Here is a 24,186-nt window from a genome sequence, read left to right as displayed (position 1 = left end):
ATGTGTTGTGAGGTAACAAGGTATGTTTGTTTATTTATTTAACATTTTCATTGGAGTATAATTGCTTTACAATGTTGTGTTAGTTTCTGCTATATAACAAAGTGAAGCAGCTATATGTATACATACATCCCCATATCTCCTCCCTCTTGCGTCTCCCTCCCACCCTCCCTATCCCACCCCTCTAGGTGGTCACAAAGCACCGAGCTGATCTCCCTGTGCTATGCAGCTGCTTCCCACTAGCTATCTATTTTACATTTGGTAGTGTATATATGTCCATGCCACTCTCTCAGTTCGTCCCAGCTTCCCCTTCCCCCTCCCCAGGTCCTGAAGTCCATTCTCTACATCTGCATCTTTATTCCTGTCCTGCCCCTAGGTTCTTCAGAACCTTTTTTTTTTTTAGATTCCATATATATGTGTTAGCATATGGTATTTGTTTTTCTTTTTCTGACTTACTTCACTCTGTATGACAGCCTCTAGGCCCATCCACCTCACTACAAATAACTTAATTTCGTTTCTTTTTATGACTGAGTAATATTCCATTGTATATATATGTGTCATATCTTCTTTATCCATTCATCTGTCGATGGACACTTAAGTTGCTTCTTTGTCCTGGCTATTGTAAATAGAGCTGCAGTGAACATTGTGGTACATGACTTTTTGAATTATGGTTTTCTCAGGGTATATGCCCAGTAGTGGGATTGCTGGGTGGAATGGTAGTTCTATTTTTAGTTTTCTGAGGAACCTCCATACTTCTCTCCATAGTGGCTGTATCAATTTACATTCCCACCAACAGTGTAAGAGGGTTCCCTTTTCTCCACACCCTCTCCAGCATTTATTGTTTGTAGATTTTTTTTTTTTTTTTGCGGTACGTGGGCCTCTCACTGCTATGGCCTCTTCCGCTGCGGAGCACAGGCTCCGGACGCGCAGGCTCAGCGGCCATGGCTCACGGGCCCAGCCGCTCCACGGCATGTGGGATCCTCCCGGACTGGGGCACGAACCTGCGTCCCCTGCATCGGCAGGCGGACTCCCAACCACTGCGCCACCAGGGAAGCCCTGTTTGTACATTTTTTGATGATGGCCATTCTGACTGGTGTGAGGTGATACCTCATGGTAGTTTTGATTTACATCTCTCTAATGACTGGTATGTATATTTAAAGTGTTGATAGATGCTGCTAAGCCTTCTTTAATGAAGTGTATTGATTTATACTCCCACCCATGATTTGATAGACTCTTTACAGGACACCCAAGAAACTTGATAGTTGTGGATTCTAAGGAGAGGAACTGGTATCTGGGGCGTAGGAGAGAGGGATGGAGACTTAATTTTTAGAACAGGTCCTTTTGTACCTTTAAACTTTTGTGCTGTGGGCATGCATCATCTATTCAGAGAAAAACAACAGGACCACATTATTGGATTTCCTCTTGTCCCACACCTTACAGGTGTTGTGCCTCACCAGTCTTTTTAGTACTATTTAAAATAAAGGGTCTTTTTTAATGTATATTTCTTTGATAATTAGAAAGGATGCTTTAGCTTCATTTTATTGAATTTTAATTAAAAATTTTTATTTTAAATTATGAATATATTCTCACCCTAAAAACAAATAACTCAAACATTGAAGATAAAGCCTTAATCTCCCCCATCCATGCTCCTTTGTGGTGCTGCCACCCTTGCTGTTCTCCCCAGAGCTGCCAGGCTGCCAGTTGGAGTGTAACCTTGTAGAATTACTCTCTGCATTTAATATGTCATTTTGTTTTTTGTGCTGGTTTCTTTTAAACATAAAGGTACTTACGGAATATGTAGCCCCCAAAGGTTTAGGCACTGGACCAGCGGGTGTGAACGCTGGGTCCCTTCCCGTTGTACGTGTGTGTGCTGTGTGGGACATTGAGAAGTTACTGAACTTCGAACTTTGGATTTCCTTTCTTCTTCGAAACTTGAGATAATATATACAGTCCTCTGCATATAAGAACAAAGAATGAATATACTTGTACCTCCAAAATCATATTTAAGGATATTTGAAAGGAAGTCAAGTGTGTAGTTGAAAAATCGTTAACATTCACATGGCTCATTTCACAAAAATATAATTCTCTGAACTTAATTTATCATGATTTACCAAGCCTGGTTATATTTTCACTTTTCCTAGTTGATTTCTAGGAGTTGAATAGCAGGGAGATGAAGATACACTAAAGGTAAATTTTTGCAGGACTAACTTTTCCCTTTTGTACTAATCATACTTGTTTTTGCTTTCCTCCCAAAGTCTCCCAATTCTTCCACTTAGCCTTTGATGTGTGTCTGTCGTCTAATATTTTTGTATAGATGATACTTTCAAGTTCCTGCCAGAAAAATTCCAGGAAGACCCTTTTTATCTTGCCTTGCAGGTCTCTCTCACCTCCCTCCTTCCTCCTGATCTGCTCTTTGTTCCCACGATGTCTCTTCTTCATTCTCCCAGGACACCAATCCCTTCGGACCCCCCCATCAAGGGTGGGTCTTCTCACTGAGGTCCCCCTATCACCCTAGAACCCTTTGTCTTCCTGTCTTATGCCACAACTGTCCTGTGACCTCCGCTTTCAGGCTGTAGGGCACTGGCAGGCAAAATGATGAATCCCTGCTCTCTTCAGCGGACAGATAGACAACAGCCCTTTGATTATTCATATCCTGTTTGACTTCCTAACCCATTTCCTTCGATGACTATTACAATGGTTTTTCACAGTTTTCAAGTCTCAGTCTAGAGTCCTCACTCAGTCTCTAAGGATGACATCATCTCCTTTTTTAATTGAAAAGATCTAGGTCAGGGGTCACAAACTAAACCGCCCACAGGGGCCATCGAAATTACTGAAATGAAAGAGGAGGTGCGCAGGTGACAGCCGTGTCGCAGGAGGGGACGGCAGCAGTTGTCCTGTGGAAGCCTGGCCCAGTGTTGCCCATCTTCTCTTTTCTCTAGAAGAATCAAATGTCTGGTTTTCTAGGTGAAATCTCTACAAGTTTGTATTATTTTTTTGAAACTCTACAGAGGCCGGCAAAGCAGATCTGACAGCTGGTCATCTTGACTTTTAAGCGTTGTTTTCTTTTTTCACCTCAACATATTTCTGTCTTTTCATTTACCTCCTTTTCTTTGTCTCCAGGGTCACTCGTTTTCTTTCCTGTCTTGGGTGTTCAGGCGTTTCCTCCCCATCACCTTTGATCTGCATAAAGACCTTCAGAAGGTCCCCTTTCCTGAAGAACAAATAATTCTTCAGTGCTCTTGCCTCTATCCCATCCTTTCTTTATTCTTTTATATTGAGTTTGTTGAACAAGGGGACTACGTTCATTGCCTTTACTTCCTCACTCACTCCTTTAACTTTTCCCATCTGTCCTTTGTCTTCACGACTCCTCCGAAGCTCTTTCATTCCTTGGATCCTGCGATTTGTACTAACCTGAATATTCTTCTCTGAACACTACTTCTCCATCTGTTTTCATTAGCCCACCTTGCTACATCCTAAACATATTATTTCTCTGAGGTTTTCTCCCTGGCCCTCTCTCTACACTTTTCCCCTTGGTCCTGGTGGCCCACTGTGTGTGATCTCCCAGTCCATCAAATTCAGCACGTTCCAGTGGGATTTATGACATCACCTTTCTCCCACTCCCAGCTCTTTGAACTGACTTATATCAGCGTTAACGGCACTGCTATTCTTCCCAGGCATTTAGGTTCAAAACTTGGGAGCTGTCTTTGAGTTCTCCTTCAGCTCTTCTCTCATATTATATTACAATATATTTTCTCCATACAAAATATAGCTGGTGTCTGTGCCTTCCTTTCTTTGACTTGACTCTGAATTTGGGTACAGGTGGTCTCCTTCCACCTCCTTGTGTCCGTATGAATTTATATGAAACACAGCTCTGACCGTGCCACTCAGTGGCTCAGAAAACCTCAACACCTCTCAGTTACTTACCCAACCTAGTCCAGTCTCCTGACCACCACTCGTCAAAGGCTTTTAGGATCTAGCCGCCTCTCTCTCTTTCCCTTCACACGTCCTGCACTCCATCCAACCAGAACAACTGCCATTCTCTGAACACTCTCCACACTTCAGCCCCCATGCTCCCGTTTCCTCTGTCTGAAACTCTCTTTCTCCTTGTTTGTTCCAACCCTTCCTGTGGTCTATTGAGCTTCTATACATTGGTTAAACTTTCATCTTACACATCATCTCTTTTTTAAATAGCACCCCCACAATGACCCTTAACTTTATTTTTCCCGCCTGATTTTTTTCCCTACCATCTCATTTCCCCCCTCATGTTATATTATGTTCCATTACGTTCCGGATCATTAGCGTACCTCTCTTTCCTCCTCATGGACTATAAACTTCTTTTTTACAGACTGTGCCTTATTGTTAAATTTTCACTCCCTGCAGCACGTAGCCCAGTGGTGGGTACGGAATACATATTTTAAATGAGAACTTTGGGGTTATTAATAATTAAAACATAGGCCATTGGATTTCCTCCCCCCCAAAAGCCGGCAGATAAGAATTCGTGAAGTGTCTATGCTAAACATCAGGCTTGGCACATGGCAGCCCCTTAGTCAAAGGAAACAAAAATTGCTGTCCCTCACTTGAATGCTTCCTAAACAGGCAAGAAGATTAGTTCCGTGGCTGTTCAAGGACAGCTGATTCTGCCTGCTGTTTGCAAAATATGGAAGATACATTATCACACGGCAGGGGTGGTTTTGGTTCAGAAGCACGGCTATAGACAGAAATTGGCAAGAACTCAACAATTTAGTCACTTAGTTGGGGAAGAAAAATGGGGGCACTTCAAGGTTGAGCTTTAGTTTTGAAGAGACTTTCACTTTTTTTTTTTTTTTTTTTTTGCGGTACGCGGGCCTCTCACTGTTGTGGCCTCCCCCGTTGTGGAGCACAGGCTCCGGACGCGCGGGCCCAGCGGCCATGGCCCACGGGCCCAGCCGCCCCACGGCACGCGGGATCCCCCCGGACCGGGGCACGAACCTGCGCCCCCGACATCGGCAGGCGGACTCCCAACCCCTGCGCCACCAGGGAAGCCCTTCACTTTTAATTAGGGATAATCATGACTTTTAAAAGATAATAACCTTTTTTTGAGAGCTTACTGTGTGCCAAGCTCTTTTTCTGAATGATCCCAACGAATTCTCCCACAGTAGGTGTGAAGTATTGTCTCCATTTTACAGATAAGGGCCCTGAAGCCCAGAGAAGTTAAGTAAGCTGGTTAAAGGCACACAGCTGGGATTCAACTCAGCTGCTTGCTCTAGAGCCCCCCCCCCCGCCCCCCCCAACCTCTGTCATACTAGCAGAGGGAGTTGGGGAGAGAAGGAAGACCTCAGTCTGGAACATTTGTTTCCTATCGTTGTGATCTAAATACTACTTTTAAGCCCAGGGCTCAACTTCTGTTCCTGCTCCAAAGATAATGTTAGAGCATCCTTAAAAATTGGCCCTCAGTTTGTTTTCCATATTACCGAATGTCACCAGAATGGACAAGTACTCTGGTTTTGTTCAGTATACCATGTGATATCTCTGTTTCCCCCTCTATCTGTCAACAAGGGACAGGAAAAAAATTAACCAACCTGAATTTTAGAAGTGAGCTGGAACATGTTAAGTTGCACCTGGGAATGCAGTCAGACCGTGGAATACCCTACAGGACAAACAACCCAGTTTCTTCAATAAATAGCTTGCAAGGAGAAAGAACAGAGATGAAGCGGGGAAACTGTAGATTAAAAATTCTTAGGAAAATTTCATAGGAAATCTCTGTACCTTCTCTCAGTTTTGTTATAAACCTAAAATGGCTCTTAAAATATAGTCTTTAAAAAAATGAGCCAAAAAAAAAATTCTTAACAAACCTATCAACCAACCTCCATGGTGGACCCTGAGGCGATCCTAATGCAAACAAAGAAAAACATTTTTTTTAAAATATGACTTTTTATGAGACAATTGGAAATGTGATTGACTGGAAATGTGGTGGGCTTGAAATAGAAATTCCTCTTCCTAACAATAAGAATTATTGCTAATTTTGGGGGTGGTGATAATAGTTTTATAGTTATAGTATCTTTTAGGGAGATATACTATAATATTCATGGAAGAAATGTTAGCATTTCTGGGACTTGCTTCAAGGTAATATGGGAGTATGGGTGGGAGGAGTGTAGATGGAATAGGACTGGCCATGGGTTGTGATTGTTGAAGCTGGTGATGGGTGCATGGCACTCGTATTAATCTACTTAATGGTTGTATATCTTTGAAATTTTCTGTAATAAAGACTTGAGGGGAAAGTGAGCTGGTAAATTCAACTTATGGTACTATTTCTAAGTCTAAGAGGGTTGTTTAGCCTTCATGAGGTTTTATCCTGACTCAATATTCAGACCAAGTAGAATCAGGCACTGATTCAAACCCAAGATAAAGATGTCTCTTTATCATTATGGAGAAATTCCAGATTTAAAAAAAATTTAAGGGCATTGGAAAAATAGTAAAATTTGCCTTTAATGTAACCTCTATTTATTCTTAAGAGAGGACACTGAACGGATCTGTAGTTGCTTCAGAAAGCCAAGGCCCATCCTCACATCATGAAAGAGGGGCATTAGGGTCTGATGGGAAAGAGGAATCAGTTATGGCTGGTCAGGCAGCTAAGCAGCTGTAGCAAGAGTAGGATCAGAAGTTATTTTTTCATGTTTTCTGGGTCATAGAAGGGTTTTGGGTATGGTGGGTCACGCAGCCTCCCCGAGCCAGCCTTCAGTGTCCCGCGCGTGGTTCCTAGCCTCTCATTCTCATTCCTCCCTCTCCAGGACCCCTCCCATCTCCCAGGCCCTTCCTTCCTTCCTTCCTTCCTAAAGTTCTTCAGTGGCTTTGTTATCACGGCTGGTTCTTTCAATGCTGGCATTTTGTCTTTAGCTCTTCTCCCCTGGCACTTATCGAAACCCATCTTGTCAGTGGCCACTCACAAACTGATGAAGGTCAACCACAGATGAGCCCAGGGCTCTCTCCTGAACTCTCCAGACCTGTTTTCCCAACTACATTGTATGCATTCACCCGTGGTTCCATGGGCATTGCAATCTCAGTGCGATCAAAATTTAATTTTCACCCCCCCATCTCACACATACGCATAAACGCACACACATATACACGCATACACTTTGTTTTATATTCTCTTCTGAATTCTGTCACCGCAAGTCAGAAACCATAGAGCCATCACTGGCTTCCGCTCCTTTGTGCCTTGATAAATCTAAAGCTTTTCGCAGCCTCCCTCTCCCCTCCGTTCTCTCTGCTAGTTCATACTTTTAGAAACCATAATTGCATCCCTTGCTTCCAAATTTGATATTATCTCCAGAGGGATCTTTTTTTTTTTTTTTTTTTTTTTTTTTTTTTTTTTTTGGGATCTTTTAAAAGTGAAATTTTGGGACTTCCCTGGTGGTCCAGTGGTTAAGACTTCACCTTCCAGTGCAGGGGGTGCAGGTTCAATCCCTGCTCGGGGAGCTAACATCCCACATACCTCCCGGCCAGAAAACCAAAACATAATACAGAAGCAATATTGTAACAAATTCAGTAAAGACTTAAAAAAAAAAAAAGTCCGCATCAAAAAAGAATCTTAAAAAAAAAAAGTGAAATTTGATTGTTTTTCTCCTGTTTTAAACCTCCTGCAATTGTCTCTAAAACTTTCTGTTAGGGTACTGCTGTCACTACATTCGTGAGCATCTCCTTCAGTCTATGTATATTTATTATAAAATAATATATACATTACTGCATGAATATTTTAATGGTAAGCACACAAAAGTAGGAATTAACAGGATATAATAAATGTTTTAAAAATAATTTTATATTTATTAATGGTACAAGAAAAACAATAAATGCTCTCAGTTTTAAAAATGTTTGGCTTTTTGTCATTATTGCAAAAGTTAATTTATAAGGTACATATAGATCCAAATGGGAGACGTGCAGTGCTTACTACTTGTTCATTTTTAATCCTCCAGCTCCAGAAAAGTTTGGTTGAAATCAGCCTGTCAGTTGCAATCTAGTGTAGTATTCTGAGGGGTTAAGAACAGACCTTCTAGGGTTGAAGCCTAGGTTAGAATCCTGTCTTGACTATTTACTAGATTAGATACTTTGCTAGTCTGTGTCTCAGTTTTTATATCTGTGAAATGAGATAATAGTGGTCTCTCCATCAGGGGTAGTGTTGAAGATTGAATGATGAACACACATCAAGCCCTGAGAACAGGGCCTGAGCCATAAACAGTAAGCCCTCGATAAATGGTAGCTATTATTTTCTTCTTTAATGTTAATGAATTCTTTGAAAAAAATAATGGGAACATGCCACAGTTTCCTATTTTTAATAGGGCTTTAAAAATTAAGACTCTTAATTTTGTACATTTTAAGGCCGATTAGAAAATTCTGTGTTCACATTTTTAGAGAGTACAGATAGGACAGGTTTTATGGATGTGACATTATTTGGGCAAAAAGAAAACATAATGGAAATATTTTCAAACTTCTATTTTCAAAATACATGTTCCTTTCAGAAACTTTTCTTGCTGTGAGAATGTCATCTTTACTTTAGAGGGACTAGGGACCCCTTATGGGTTATGTGATTTGAACAAGTTGTGTCCAATTCGCCAATTTCTTGTGTCACTTGTGCTTGTGTTATTGGTGTTATTATCCACCCATGGTTACTTTAAGCCATTTGTCGATTTTGTGGTTAAATTATAACGATAACATCATCCATCCATCCATACGCTTACCTGGGTGCATGCAGGCTGTAATACCTTGCAGTCCTCAGAAGGACCCAAGGAATGAGGACTCCTCATGGCTGTGGAACTCCCGGTCTTCCTTCAGAGACCTCTTGCATCCTGGGTGACCAGCTGGCATCTGTCTGTACTGAGATAGAGTGCCAATAGCAATCCATTCATGAAATGTAAGTAAAATTTGGTCTCCCTCGCAACAGAAAGAGTTGCCGTGGCCAACCATGTCTTCTGGGCCAACTGTTGAGGGTGGTCCACGCCTCTGCTTTTGTCCTCACTGCTCTCCCCAGGCCCCTCATGCTCTGCCTCACTTCAGTTATTCCAGTGTATTATATACATTTTATATAGCGACAGAGGGTAGATATCTTGGATCCTGTTGTCTTCAGTTAAAAGTATATCAAAACTGTTTTGTTTCTTCATGGTCTTCATTATAACAACCTGAGTGGTTTCTTAATTTTTTTATTTTTACATGCCAATATTAATTAAACCATTTACTATCCCTCTAAAAATAGATATTCAGGTATTTCTAGTTACTTATTGTTATTTAGAATTCTGTATTGAACACCTTTGTGTATATTAAATTTTGTTTTAGGCAAATTATTTCCTAAGATCAGTGCATTGGAGTGGAATTACTAAGTCTTACTGCAATAGAGCATTAATGCTTTCCTCAAGTACGAAAGAATTAAATCCACTGCCACTAACCGTGAATGACCAGCAATTTCACTACAACCTTGAAACTATGAATGTTAGGATTTTTTGTTTTGGTATATGTAAAATGGTAACTCAGGGCTGCTTAATATACATTTTTGGTTAGCATTTTGAATGAAAATTTCCCCGTGTTTTAATTTATATAATATTTTTCTCCTAGGAGATTGGGGCTTAGATTTATTTTCCTTAAAAGTATAAACACTTAAATAAAGTTGTATTTTATATACTCTATAGTAATCCTTTCCTTTATCCAGTATGGCATTTCTATTAGCATCTCTAATAAAAGGATACCTGTAATATTATTCTGCCCATTTGTTGAATGAGGAAACTTGAGGCTTAGGCTAAGTAACTTGACCAAAATCATATACGTGAAAAGCTATGGACCTGGAATATTAAAACCCAGGCTGATCTATTCCAAATGCTACACTTTCAGTCATCATGCTCTGCTCTCTTGGACAGAAATAATACATGATCTTTAATGTAAAATTATAAAATACAGATAAGCAAAAAGGAAAATAAAATCACATTCATCTGAAACTCTACCACTGTCAGCATGCTGGTCTATGATAGCATATCTCAGAGGAGGAAAGAAGACTCACAGACAGACCCTGGGAGTAGGAGAGGTTTTGGAAAAACATAGATACACTTGTCCATTCATTTGCCACTTCACCTGCCCCCCCTGCCCATTTCTCTCTATTGAAAGATATGTGACTGGTAGTAGACTTCTGCAGGGTCAGTGATGAAGGGGAAGAAGGAAGTATTGAAAACCATAGATGGTTATCCTTCCTGATTTTTTACCTTATGTACATGTATATTTACAAAAATCAATATATCATGAACATCCTTCTGTGTCATTAACCATTGGTAACCACATCCTTCTAAACCTTGGCCTGCTTAATATTCTATCTAATGGGTGTACTTCAGTGTAGCTATTGCTAGACACAATTAGATTGTTTCTGTTTTTTCTTATAAATAATGTTGTGAAAATTAGGTACAAAAATCCTTGCCCACTTCTCCAAGCATTTAGTTTAGCTTAGTTAATGTGGAGTGCTGGGTCAAAGGCTACTACATTTTTAGGGCTTATGATAACCACTGCCAGTTGCCAGTATACCCTTGAAAAAGCCATCTACCAATTTGGCCCCCATTAAAATGAGAAAGAGGAAAGGGGAGGAAAAGAAAGAGCAAACAATTTCTTGATAGCATGAAGAGGATAAGAAAAGCTAGGGTGTCAGCCTTGGACGGTATGATTTGAAAGAAGTGGGGTTGCCTTTTTGTGGGATAGAACCTTTCATGATAGAGGTGAGCTTCATTTTGTCCCTTGTATTTTTTTTCTCATTGAAGGTTAGGGGTACATGAGGAGTGGAACATTAAATGTTTCATCCTGTATCCTTTTTTATAATTGCTATGGATTCTCTTTTGAGATTTAGAAAATTTATAGGTCATTGTATCTTTCTGAATATGGAAGCTGAAAATCAAATAGGTATTTTAACTGCTGTTTTTCTAAACGAATACATCTTATTCTAGTTTAAATAAGTCTATAAAGCCCCAGGTCTTATGCTGGTTGACAGGATTTTTAACAGGAGGTAGCTGAGTTGGACCTCTCTTAGGCAGGAAACTCTCAGCTTTGGATATACTTGGACACTTCTTTATTATAAGATGGTCTTGTATTTTGAATGTATATATGTAAGCCTATATATATATATATTCAATTCCTTATATTTCAGGAGCGTAATTCTTAGGAAATAAGTCAGTGAACCCACCAATCCATTTCTTTCTAAACACATGATGCAGAGATCATGGGCCTAGTCTGACAATGAAAACACACCTATCCCATGTGGGGCAGTTTAACGGGAAGAGTCCTTACTGCTGAGTCAGCAGTGATGGAGTTCATAATGGGTCAGCCCACTTTCCAGAGCTATGATGACCTCACCGGGGTATGTTGGTTCACAGAGTTTTACTGGCATGATAAAGTGTTATATACCAGTGAGCTGAAGTCATTGTTTTAATTCAAACAATCACTATACAAATTTAACACTAGTTCAGAATGCTCTTTTGGAATGCTGTGGGATCCAAGTGGTTTGATCTCATATTTTTTGAGTGATATTTGCAGTAACACATTAATTAATGATAGAGGAGGAAGGACTTGAATCTATAGGATTTCTTGGGTATGGAGACCAGAGTCTTAGGGGTAGTGCAGTTGTTTTTCCTATATTTTCATAAGGGACAGAACATTTATAGAATATTTTTCCCTCTGAGGACATGACTGACTGCAGTCAGCAATCTCTGATTTCTACCAAACTACCCCTATGCTTCAAGAAGTGTGCAAATAATGGGAACATCTACTCTAAAATTCTTGCCCCCAGATGAATTGAAATCCACTGTTTAAACATAACAGGTAAATTTTACATTATGGTTCGTAATATTTTTCATATGAAGTTTTAATATGTTGTTATGTAAGATTTTCACTGTGGTCCATGATATTTGTCATAAAAAAATGAAGTTTAAAGTATTTGTCACAAAGGAAAATCGGTGTGCCCGGAAGCTGAGCTGTGTTCATTCTCTCACCTCCACTCCCAGCGTACTGCCCCATAACACGTGCAGTCGTGCATATATTTATTTTTACATAAAACTTTATGGCAGACTTTAATCACTTCAATCAATTCAGTAAAAAGTGCAAAGAATAACAACTTTTGAATTCCAAAATTTCTTAGAATCTTTGAATTAGAATCTTTTTAGGAAATAAAAAATAATTTGCCAATATTGGCAAAGCTGGGCATAAAACTTTAGAATTTAAAAAAAGGCAAGCTGGGCTTCCCTGGTTTCGCAGTGGTTGAGAGTCTGCCTGCCGATGCAGGGGACACGGGTTCGTGCCCCAGTCCGGGAAGATCCCACATGCCGCGGAGCACCTGGGCCCGTGAGCCATGGCTGCTGAGCCTGCGCATCCGGAGCTTGTGCTCCGCAATGGGAGAGGCCACAACAGTGAGAGGCCTGCGTACTGAAAAAAATAAAATAAAATAAAATATTAAAAAAAGGCAAGCTGTTACTAAACAACACAAATATGATTGTGAAACATGTTAATTTAAAAACATGTGCCCTTAGATGAATGGATAAAGAAGATGTGGCACATATATACAATGGAATATTACTCAGCCATAAAAAGAAACAAAATTGAATTATTTGTAGTGAGGTGGATGGACGTAGAGTCTGTTATACAGAGTGAAGTAAGTCAGAAAGAGAAAAATGAATACCGTATGCTAACACATATATGGAATCTAAAAGAAAAAATGGTTCCGAAGAACCTAGGGGCAGGACAGGAATAAAGACGCAGACACAGAGAATGGACTTGAGGACACGGGGAGGGGGAAGGGTAAGCTGGGATGAACTGAGAGAGTGGCATAGACATATATACACTACCAAATGTGAAATAGATAGCTAGTGGGAAGCAGCCGCATAGCACAGGGAGATCAGCTCGGTGCTTTGTGACCACCTAGAGGGGTGGGATAGGGAGGGTGGGAGGGAGGGAGATGAAAGAGGGAAGAGATATGGGGACATATGTATATGTACAACTGGTTCACTTTGTTATAAAGCAGAAACTAACACACCATTGTAAAGCAATTACACTCCAATAAAGATGTTAAAAATAAATAAATAAAAACATGTGGCCCTTATTTGATGTAATATGTCAGTAGACATTGTGAATACTAAAATTTTGCAACCTTGAGGGAAATTTGACTATTGAATTTGATTTTGACATGGAAAGTGGGATCACTGAGGACTCTGGGACCTCGGAGATTATCAGGTTGTTCATTCAGCTGGTGTTTACAGCATGGTGCTTAGTACTGTGAGAACACACGAAAAACTGGACACTTAACCTTTTTAACACTGAAGGGATTAGTCTGAAGCCCTTTGTCCAGCCTCAGATTTTCAAATATACATGATGTATAATTTCTTCAACTCTTTAACCTCTGTTTTTTTTTTGGCTAAGAGTCATCACTTTCTTGTACTGCTTCACTTGATCTTTACTTCTATCACTAGTCCTAGCCGTTAGCTTTTTGTCTAACCATCCCACATAGAAATAAGTTTTCAGTCTGTTCATATGAGTTACTGGAGGCAGAAAACAAAGCTGTGTTGGAATACAGATGTTCATGGCTGGGCCCCATGTCACTAGCCAAACAGCCCAAGTTTTCAATTTAAATTTACTTCTCAGCTAAACTAGCCTTCCTTGTCAGGAACCTTGAACCTACAGTTTGAAAATGCCAAGGGTCTATTTGAAACAGTCTATTCTTTGATAACAAAATCTCATTCAGGAGGCAAAACATACTTTGGGAATATTTAAACAGTGGAAATCAATGTGTGATTAGATGCCCAAATGAATGAATGGGTTGAAACATGAAACGCTGTTGGCAGTGAGAGATGGGAAGACTACATGGGGGCATAATATGAAAGGCTTTATTATTTGAACAAGACGTGAGGACTGGCTACAAATATGGTTTGGGGCATGGTTAGGCATCAACCTGATTTATTTGATTGTAACTCCTACACACCCTATTTCCTGTCAAAGGGAGCCAGGATTTTGGACCCAGGACTATCTGGCTTTGAAGTTTATGATGTAAACCTTTATCCTATATAGTTACCCCTACGACTTTATGAACTCAACAACTCTATAAGGTTCCCCCCTTCCTTCAAGGTCCGACTCAGTGATGGCCTCTCTCTAACATCTTTTTAGATCCCCTGATCTGGGTCCTGTAGCACTTTGAACCTTTAATATACATCTTTAGTTTAGTCCTTTATGTACTTGTTTCCCCTCCTGGATTGTGAAGATCCAACCCTCATAGGAAATACAAATTATATTCCACAATATTTAGCACAGAGATTTGGCCTGTACACTGGATGTGATGTTGGCAGTAGAAGTGAAAAAAGGGCAGTCTGGATTGGGTATGGCCTCAGAAGCAAGAGTAGAGGGAAGAAGCATGAGTCGACATGATTTGCTGGAGAAAGAGCAGGCCATCCAGTTTACATGAAAGACCAAAAACAGGAATAAGATTGGAAAAGTAAGTAAGGGATAAAATGAGGAGGGTCTTAAATGTTAAACTCAAGGATTTGGACTTTGCAGATATGGGAACCAATCAAAAACTAGCCTAAGAAGATGGCTATGATCATCTCTATCTAAGTGTGAAGCTGGTGATGAGTAATTTAGTGGTATATTTGGATCATATAAACCTATCTTTCAGTACAAAAGAGCACTGGGTCACATTTAGGTGACACATTTCCCCCAGACATCCTGGAGAATTTCTGGATGTGGTGGGGATGACTCAGCAAGGGGATGTCTTCCTGAACCATGTAGTGGTTGATAATCTGGGTAGCGCTCTCTTGCTGCAGATATGAGGAGTAGTCATTCCATAATTTCTGTTGATGCTCCCTCAGCCTTTTCCCAAATGGAAAAATGGTGGCGGGACTTCCCTGGTGGCACAGTGGTTAAGAATCCACCTGCCAATGCAGGGGACACGGGTTCGAGCCCTGGTCTGGGAGGATCCCACATGCCACGGAGCAACTAAGGCCATGTGCCACAACTACTGAGCCTGCGCTCTAGAGCCCGCGAGCCACAACTACTGAGCCTGTATGCCACAACTACTGAAGCCCGCGTGCCTAGAGCCTGTGCTCCCCACCAAGAAAAGCCACTGCAATGAGAAGCCTGCGCACCGCAACAAAGAGTAGCCCCCGCTCGCCGCAACTAGAGAAAGCCCGCACGCAGCAACGAAGACCAAACGCAGCAAAAAATAAATAAATAAATTTATTTTAAAAAAAATGGTGGAGGATAAGAAGCAATGGGAACAAATTTGGAAGATTAGGGTCCCGCTGGTTAAGTCTTTATCCTGAAGGCTTTCTGAAGGGCCTGAACTGCCCTTTCTGGAGAGGCCTTGTTTACCAAGGGAAAGATAGACATTGGTCAGTTTGTTTGAGTCTTTGATTTCTCCTGGTAAAAAATAGAGTATTGTAGGCTTTTATATTCCCAATACCCTAAGATTAGCTCTAATCTTAGAATTAGAAGGGTCTTAAGAGTCTGTGGAAGTCCAGTTATATTATTATTATTTTAGGTATCTTATCCTAAACCATGCAGACGTGTACTTTACTGTACTTACCTAACATTTCTAACTAACCTTTTGAGATTTCCTTTTATTATTTGTGACTTTTATTAAATTAAAATTATTATCAGTACAGCACAGAGAGTAATAATACCAGCACGGGACCCAGGTTGCCTGAGTTCTGTTCCCAGTTTTTCCATGTAACAGAAATATGACCTTGGGCAGGTTAATTTAACCCCTCTCCCTCAGTTTCCTCATCTGTTTCATGGGGATAATCATTCACTTCCCTCTGTTTTTGCCAGAATTAAATGAATGGATTTGTTGTTCATTTACTAAAAGTAAAGCCGTTAGAATGGTGTCTGACACACAAGTTCCCAATACATATGACTTGTTGTGTTGTAAATGAGAAAAAGCGTAAATGGTGAAGTGACTTAGGTAGTTACCCAGCGAGATGACTACACCAGGATTAGTGTTTCTCATTTCAGGATTTAGTCCACTGAAATAGCTGTTTCCTAGACCAGAGGTCAGCAAACTTTTTCTTAAAGGGCCAGATCAGATAACAAATATTTTATATTCTGCAGACCTTACCGTCTCTGTTGCAACTACTCAACTCTGTCCCTGTGTCTTGCAAAAGCAGCCGTAGATGACATGTAAACAAATGGGCATGGATGTGTTCCAATAAAACTTTATAAAAACAGGTGGCAGACCGTATTTGCCCTGCATACAGACTCCTGCTTTAGACACTTAAGTCTAACATGAATAGAAACTTTGGATTCCATTTAGTTTTAAAATACGAAATATGGCATTATTATAGTAAACAGTAACTTTGCTTCCTAACGATTATTAGTCTAACATGTTGCTCTCAGTTATGATGGTAATGCTTTACAAGATCAGAGGGATTTAAAAAATAAGCAGTAGTAATAAATGTGTTTTCCATCTCAAAGGGATATACAGAAGTCACTTATTTAGTGGTTTGGAGAATTTTCTTGGTATTTGAAATCTGAGATTTGGGAAGGATGTTAAGGGTTTGTTTTATTAAATGGATGCAAATACAGGCTGGGTTTTGTTTTTTGTAACCTCTGTGTAGGAAAGGTTTGTGAGTCATATAAAAAGTTGTTTGTAATTATCCTTGTCATTACAGTAAGGGTTTTTCTGCTAGAAATGTTGTTTGCATGGGTTCAGATTTTTTTATGGCTTACTTTTGAGTTTAATAATGTGTTCTTGTTTTTAAATTAAACTTGTCAGTGAGCCTTTTTGTGAGTGGCTGACTGTTGGTTAGTTCATATTTATAGCTTACATCTGTTTCTAAGGAAATGACTAAAGTCTCTTGAATTTGATCAAAACTGTATCACAAAGGATATCTTTGACTTATTTAAACAAGGCTCACAATGGAAACTCAAAAAATCTAGTGGTTCATGTTTATAAATGTTTTTATGTATTCAGTCCTGGTTAGGCCAAATAATCGGAATTCTGTGCTGAGGGAGGGATTGAATATACCCATTGCCTCTTAGTTAACCTGAATTCCTCTGGAGCAAGTTCAGGCAATACTTTCTTATAATACGCTTAAAAAAAAATTGTTTTCTAATTTTACATGTTGCTTTGAAGTGGGCCTTATAGAGCATAGGTATATTTTTTTCTTCTCCTGAAACTGTTTCACTGACGTTTCTCCTTCCTCATTCCTGTTCAAGGCCCTGGCATATGTAAAGCACCTAAACTTTGCACATGTAATTTCTAGCAAGGACGCTGATGGGGATGAGGCAGGGCCTGGAGAAGTGACTGACTCACAGAAGTCTCTGCGTCTGGCTCCCTGCTGGAGCCCCCTGTCTCCCCACCTCTGCAATATTCACAGACCCTCCCCACCCTAGTCTCATGCCCTCACTGTGGGTTCAGTGCTTGTCGCAGTGTAGGGGCCCTCCTTCTGCCCTTTGTTCCAGGGTACTGGGTGGCAAGGAAGAGAAGGCCTGGCTCATGCCTGCTCTGACTCAGGCTGACCTGTGCTCCGGGACCCAGGCTGGAACTCACATTTTCCCATAAAGGCCCTGTTAGAGATGGTGGTTGGATTTTGGTGTGATTATGTTTCTCGATCAGCTACGTTATAAGCTCATTGGGATTTCTGCCCTAGCTTTTTTAATGTAATCACTGTTAACAGTTTGCACCCTTTTATAAGCAGCTCAAGGAACCAATTCTCCAACTAAATCTTGGATCAAAGTATAAAACAGATAAAGGTGAAATTGCTCTGCCTGCTACCACACATCCACTCAGCCCCGCCTCTATTCTCAGAAGCACCTGGGGGGCAGGGTTCCTAGACACTCACTTTGAAAACTGCTGATTAATATACCTGTTTAACTGTTGGAGCACACACTGGTCTTAAAATCAGGCTTGCTTATGTATGCATTGTTAATTGCTTAAAATTTACCTGGATTGGTGTGTATATAGGGTCATATATGAAGTCAGCTTTAGGGGAGGCTGAATGGACAGAATCTTACTTGAGCTGAGAAATTCCTTCAAGACCACCTCTATCCCCCATTCATGCCCAAATTCCATTTTAGTAACACATTTTATTTCAGTGTTAAGCACCTGCCTCTTCTGAAGCTCTTTTTTTTTTTTTTTTTTTTTAAATGAAAATGTTCTCAAGAACCATATCCATTAAGTTGTTGGAATTTTGGAGCTGATCCTATCGCTTCCCTGATTAATCAAACATGTGAGATCACTGGCTCCTCAAAAGGGCAGAGAGAAGGAAACAGCTACACTCCTACTTCATAATTTTGTCTAGAACTGGCCCTGATCATATATACATTTGAAAAGCACATGTGAGGTAACGTCTCTAGTATTTAACTTGGAGACACTCAGCTTTCTCATTTGGATGGAGGTAGTTATGAGGTATTGGAACTTCTACTATTCCTAAGCATTCCTTCACGACCAAAATATATGGTAGTACTGTAATGGTGAGGATATTCATGCCCAAATGTATACTACTGGGAATTTTTTCTAAGTATACGTTATTTGAAAGAGATACAGGGGCTTCCCTGATGGCACAGTGGTTAAGAATCCGCCTGCCAATGCAGGGCACATGGGTTTGATCCCTGGCCCAGGAAGATCCCACATGCCGTGGAGCAACTAAGCCCGTGCGCCACAACTACTGAGCCTGTGCTCTAGAGCCCGTGAGCCACAACTACTGAGCCCGCATGCCACAACTACTGAATCCCGCGCGCCTAGAGCCTGTGCTCTGCAACAAGAGAAGCCACGACAATGAGAAGCCCATGCACCATAATCAAGAGTAGCCCCTGCTAGCCACAACTAGAGAAAGCCTGTGCACAGCAAGGAAGACCCAACACAGCCAAAAATAAAAACAAATAAATTTATTTTGAAAAAACAACAAAAAATAAAATAAAATAAAAGAGATATGAGGGGGACTTACGTGGTGGCGCAGTGGTTAGGAATCCACCTGCCAACGCAGGGGACACAGGTTCAATCCCTGGTCTGGGAAGATCCCACATGCCACGGAGCAGCTAAGCCCGTGCGCCACAACTACTGAGCCGGTGCTCTAGAGCCTGCGAGCCACAACTACTGAGCCCACGTGCCACAACTACTGAAGCCTATTCTCTGCAACCAGAGAAGCCACTGTAATGAGAAGCCTGCACACCACAACGAAGAGTAGCCCCCGCTCACCACAACTAGAGAAAGCCTGCATGCAGCAATGAAGACCCATCGCAGCCAAAAAAAAAAAAGAAAAAGAAAAGATACAGGAATCAGACAAGTCTAAAGAACAGTGTATATGTTTCTATATATTGTTTATGTATTCTTGTTGGACAAGAAAACAGTGAATTTCCTCATTTTTTTAAAGCCTTAACAACTAAGTATTGGTAAACTATGGTTCATTCATTTACTCAGCAAACATTTATAAAGTACCTAACATGTGCCAGGTACTTTGTGCTATAAAAATTAATGATGGTGGGTTTCTGCTGAAGGTCAGGCTTCAAGGAATATTTGAGGTTGTCCAGTAACTGAGGAAGTAAGGAAAAAAGAACGCCGGAAGGGAGGAAGGAAGAGAAAGGAAGGGAGAGAAGGAACAGCAGAAAGACAGGTGGAAGGAAGTCAGTTAAATCTGTTGGTCCTTAACACATTGTATTGTTTTTAATTGCACACGTGTTATCTAGTTTGATGTTCTTTGCTTATATAATAATTTAGGTAAATTATATGGTAAATTATTATGGTGTGTTATAGTTTGCAGTGTTTTAGTTTATCTTCTTTATATTTGTTTCTTTTCAGTATAAGAGAACTTCATGGATCAGATTGCTAATCAGTACATGGAAGATTTGAAGAGCTGAAGAAAAAAACCAATATTAAACTTGTTTTTTTAAATGTAAGTAAACTCCCTCCTCATCATTGTTCATTGGTGACATCTTTAAGACCTTTCAGTACACTCAGTGTGTAAATTTTTTCCCAGGAGTAAAGTTACTTGACTATGTAGTCTCCTTGTTAAGTCTGTGAGAATTTATGACCCACCACCCCCTTTAAAATTTTCTAAATTCTAAAAGCAATATGACTAACATAGGTGGTTGTAGAACTTTGACATGTTGTGACAGTCAGTGAGCAAATCTTTATTTGCGTGGAGAAAGGAAAACACAGACCTGGTTAACACATAAAAAGCACTGCCCTTTTCTCAAATCCTTTATTGCTCTTTATCCCACAGGTCGTTTTAGTGCCCCATGTAAGTCAGTGAGAATTGTTGGTCGACCCATTAATGACCCCACAGGCTTAGAGAAGTGAGGTGTTTCCATATAAGCTCATTTACTCCTTTCCTCCCTGTTTCTTTTGCTCAGTAATCATAATGATACTTAACTATTTATTGAACTTCTATTAAGTGACAAGCACTTGACCAATTCAATCAATCCTCATTCAACGAATGCCTTTTCTGAGTGCTTGCCATGTGCTAGGCACTGCTCTGACACTACTACCTTGTGTTATCCTCCTGGCAACCTTGTAACGTAGGAGTTAATATTTCAGTGATGGTGATCCAGATGAGGATACTGAGGTTCAGAGAGAGGTAAGAGCGTGCAGACGATCACACAGCTTGGAAGAGGGGAAGAACGTAGGGTGTGAACACCGTGCTGTCTGACTTTGCTGATTTGCCATATTCTAAATAGTATTTAAACGCTCATCCTTGGCGCAGTTGTTGCTGGAGCCCGGAACCTTCTGGGTTGTGTTCTTAACAGGAATGTGATCCTAACCCTTCTGAACCTTTGCTGTAGTCACAACAAGGAAGGAAGTTAGAGAAACATCCTCCCAAATTTGAGAGGTAGCTTTGGTACCTGGAGAGTGAGTTAAGAGATCTAATGTCTAGACCAGCCTTTCCGCGGATTTCCTGTGTGCCTTTGAGGTATTTAACATCTACGGGAAACAGTTACTCTTATGCCATCTAAGGAGAGCAGACCAGATGTTCTCCAGGGCGTCTTTCAGTCGGCTTTTTATTGAAGTATCTTATACACAGAGCAAAGTGCACAAATCATAAGTGGATGGCTTGATGGAATGATTGTCACAAAGTGGACACACTGTGTAACCATCACAAGATAGCAGAAAATTACCAGCACCCCAGAACTCTCCTCCCCCTATCCCTAGAGTAACCAATTTCCTGATTTCTAATGCCATTGATATAATTTTGCCTATTTTTAAAGTTTATATAAATAGAATCATATAGTTTATATTCTTTTGTGTCTGGCTTATTTGCTTATTATGTTTGTGAAATGCCTCTAGGACACTGTGTATAGTTTATTTTTTTCATTTTCCTTACTATCGTGGTATTCAGTTGTATGTTTACTTTGTAGTTACTGGCCATTTTGGTAGTTTCCAGTTTGGGTGTATTATAAATAGTGCTCCAAGGAGTATTTTTGTGCATATCTTTTGGTGATGATTGTATTTTGGTCAGGGACAACTCAGTAATTTGGATTCAGCAGCCCTGTGAAATAATGTTGAAGTGAACATCTTTACAAGCAGACAAGTTGATTTTAGGTAGACAAGTGATGTGTCTGCTTCAGCGTGATGTTCTAAGCATGCTGGTTAGGAACATAGATTACTCTTGGGGGTGTGGCTGGCTGGAAGCGCCCTCTCCTATGTGTGTGATGTGGTAAGGTTTTGCCCCCCTGACTGAGGAGGGCTTCGGTTGGGTTCAGGAAGGAATTACAGACAAGAAGAGAAAACAGATCCGGAAGACAGATGTGTCTGGGCTCCCCTAGAAACGGTTAGGATATTTCACCAGGCAGATCAAGAGCCTGGACAAGTGACAACCCAGAGGAGGAATCAGCTTCGGAGACCTGAAGAGTCTAGGAGATGAACAGAGAAATAAAAGTTGATCTGGGCAGGCAGGCTGGAGCTCTCAAAGCATTTTTTGAACAACTTTATTAAGTCTAACTTTTGTTTTAAGGGAGCTTTGAAGAACCAGTCCCTAAAGTATGAATCTTGAGTCAAGAATGAACTTAGTAAAGTTACCAAACTAAGAATAAATGTATTTTTCAAACAAATACAGGATGTGAGCATGTGGGCTTTGCCGGGAGACTGTTCTGTGTTCAGATCGCAGCTCTACTTTCTTTCCCCGTGATGTCTCTGTGCCAACTTCCTTATCTGTAAAATGGGGATATGGACACACCTACCTTATAGGTTTTCTGTGACAATTTACTTCGACAGTGTCAGGAGTGTGCTGCTGGGTGCATTGCACTGGCGCTAAAAATAATAACCAATATTCTTATTATTTTTCTGATTGTTATTATTACTGATATTACCCATTTGACTCTGTATCTGATACTTTGTAGAAGTTTCCAGATTATTTTTTTAAAATACGAGATTAACTTAGTGTTTTTTTTTTTAAGTGTGGTGAACAGTGACACAAGTATTTTCCTACTTGTGCCGCCTTAAACTGAAACTCAGAGGAAAGATGAAGAGAAACATTTATCTGCGTGTCCTTGGCAGGTCCCTCTCCAGGGTGTGTCAGTGAAGACCCTCTTGGTCGTTGGAACTGTTTTACTCCGTTAGTTCAGGAAGAGACCAGGGGAGCTGAGATTCACAGGAAAGCTGGGTTATTTTGCACAAAGGAAATTCATAATTTTATATATTACACTGTCAATTCTTGAGAGGCATTTTGCAAACAAGCGTCCTTATGTACCGAGGAGCTTCGGTGAGGGGCTCTGTGGGTGATTCACTACAGACCACAGCTGGTATAGTGTGTCCATTCCAACTGGCTGTGGCTGGGGACAGCTTTCCACTTGTTGATGAATTCTGGACTAGATATTGGGGCAAATGGTGTAGATGAAGCTTGATTTTGCCCTCAGTGTGATTATGATCTAACAAATGAATAATCTAGTGTTCTAAAAAGGAAGCTTTTAGAGTGAGTTGAGTCAAAGACAGCATTTGACCCAAGACTCTGAAATTCTAGTTCTGACTTGCCTACAAATTAGCTGTGGGACTTCAGGTGTATTATTAATCCTGGGTCTCAGTTTTCTCATCTGTAAAATGAGAAAGTTAGACTGAGACTTTGAGGCAGAGGAAGATTCTGTGAATTTTGTAAATGTAATAATATCAAGTTTGGGGTGTAGCTGTATTTTTCTGAATGCTGTATTCTTTCATGGGTTTGCCCCAGGTCAGAAGTTCTGTGACAGCAGGTTTTGGTTCTTATGATAGTAGGGGAAGGAGTAGTTTTAAGATATGACCTAAGTTCACAACATAGTGAACGTCACAGCAAGTAAAAAACAAATGACCAGACTGTTGTGCAGGCCATATGAGTATATATAAATTCATTTTCACACTGACATTTACTTTAACCAGCTCCCATACGCTTGCTTTGTTCATCAAAGGATGTTTATATTTATGTTAAACTACATAAATAAATATTCAAGACATTGAATTTAAATATATGACATAGCTGGATTATTAAAGCTGCCTTTGACCTTATCTCATGTCTCTACTTAAATTCTCAGTTCTCATGTTACAGTCCCACAGTTGGGAGTATCACAAAATTTGGATACATTTTGCGGTTCCAGATGTTGAAGAAATTATTTATTAAAAATGATATCTAAAAACTAGCATTGAGGGCTTCCATGGTGGCGCAGTGGTTGAGAGTCCGCCTGCCAATGCAGGGGACACGGGTTTGTGCCCCGGTCCGGGAAGATCCCACGTGCCGCAGAGCGGCTGGGCCCGTTAGCCATGGCCGCTGAGCCTGCGTGTCCAGAGCCTGTGCTCCGCAACGGGAGAGGCCACAACAGTGAGAGGCCTGCGTACCACAAAAAACAACAACAACAAAATCTAGCATTGAAATGATTTAATGGATTCAACTGAATTAATAAAATAAGATTAACTACTAAATAGTGTTATCACTTAATAATTACTTTTAAGTTCTTACCTCTATCCTCTTATACCCAGGGGTATCTGCATGAAGCTGGTGTAGGAGGACATGTAGGAAAGATTTAAAGTAAACTGAGAACTTTGGAATGTTTGTACTTTAAGACATTTAGATGCTCTGGCGACTGACAAGTAGAAGAAATATCGTTTGCCTAGAGTGCAGGCAACACCCTGGTCTCTCCCATGTGGTAGTGGTTCTTGAGATCACGGGTGACGGTGGTGAAAGCTGTCTGGTTATACCACCTTGAGGTGGAATGGACCCAGGCACAGGAATGAAGTGGGACCTCAGCACGGCCTCC

At 40.5% G+C, this 24,186-nt stretch overlaps 1 protein-coding gene across 9 annotated transcripts in view; it reads left to right on the top strand.

Moving 5' to 3' along the window:
- The window catches only part of PPFIBP1 (PPFIA binding protein 1), a 177,906-nt gene that overhangs the window by 35,792 nt on the left and 117,928 nt on the right, over positions 1 to 24,186 (top strand). For all 9 annotated transcript variants that reach the window (XM_060166673.1, XM_060166672.1, XM_060166671.1 and 6 more), the window contains exon 2: positions 19,769 to 19,862. The gene's annotated coding sequence lies outside the window, so the exon portion shown is untranslated. The remainder of the gene's footprint in view (positions 1 to 19,768; positions 19,863 to 24,186) is intronic.

The sequence above is a fragment of the Lagenorhynchus albirostris genome, chromosome 11, assembly GCF_949774975.1.
Source record: "Lagenorhynchus albirostris chromosome 11, mLagAlb1.1, whole genome shotgun sequence".
In the NCBI taxonomy this organism is placed as follows: Eukaryota; Metazoa; Chordata; class Mammalia; order Artiodactyla; family Delphinidae; genus Lagenorhynchus; species Lagenorhynchus albirostris.
The sequence above is the reverse complement of the archived record's forward strand: the minus strand, read 5'-3'. Positions and strand labels throughout refer to the sequence as shown.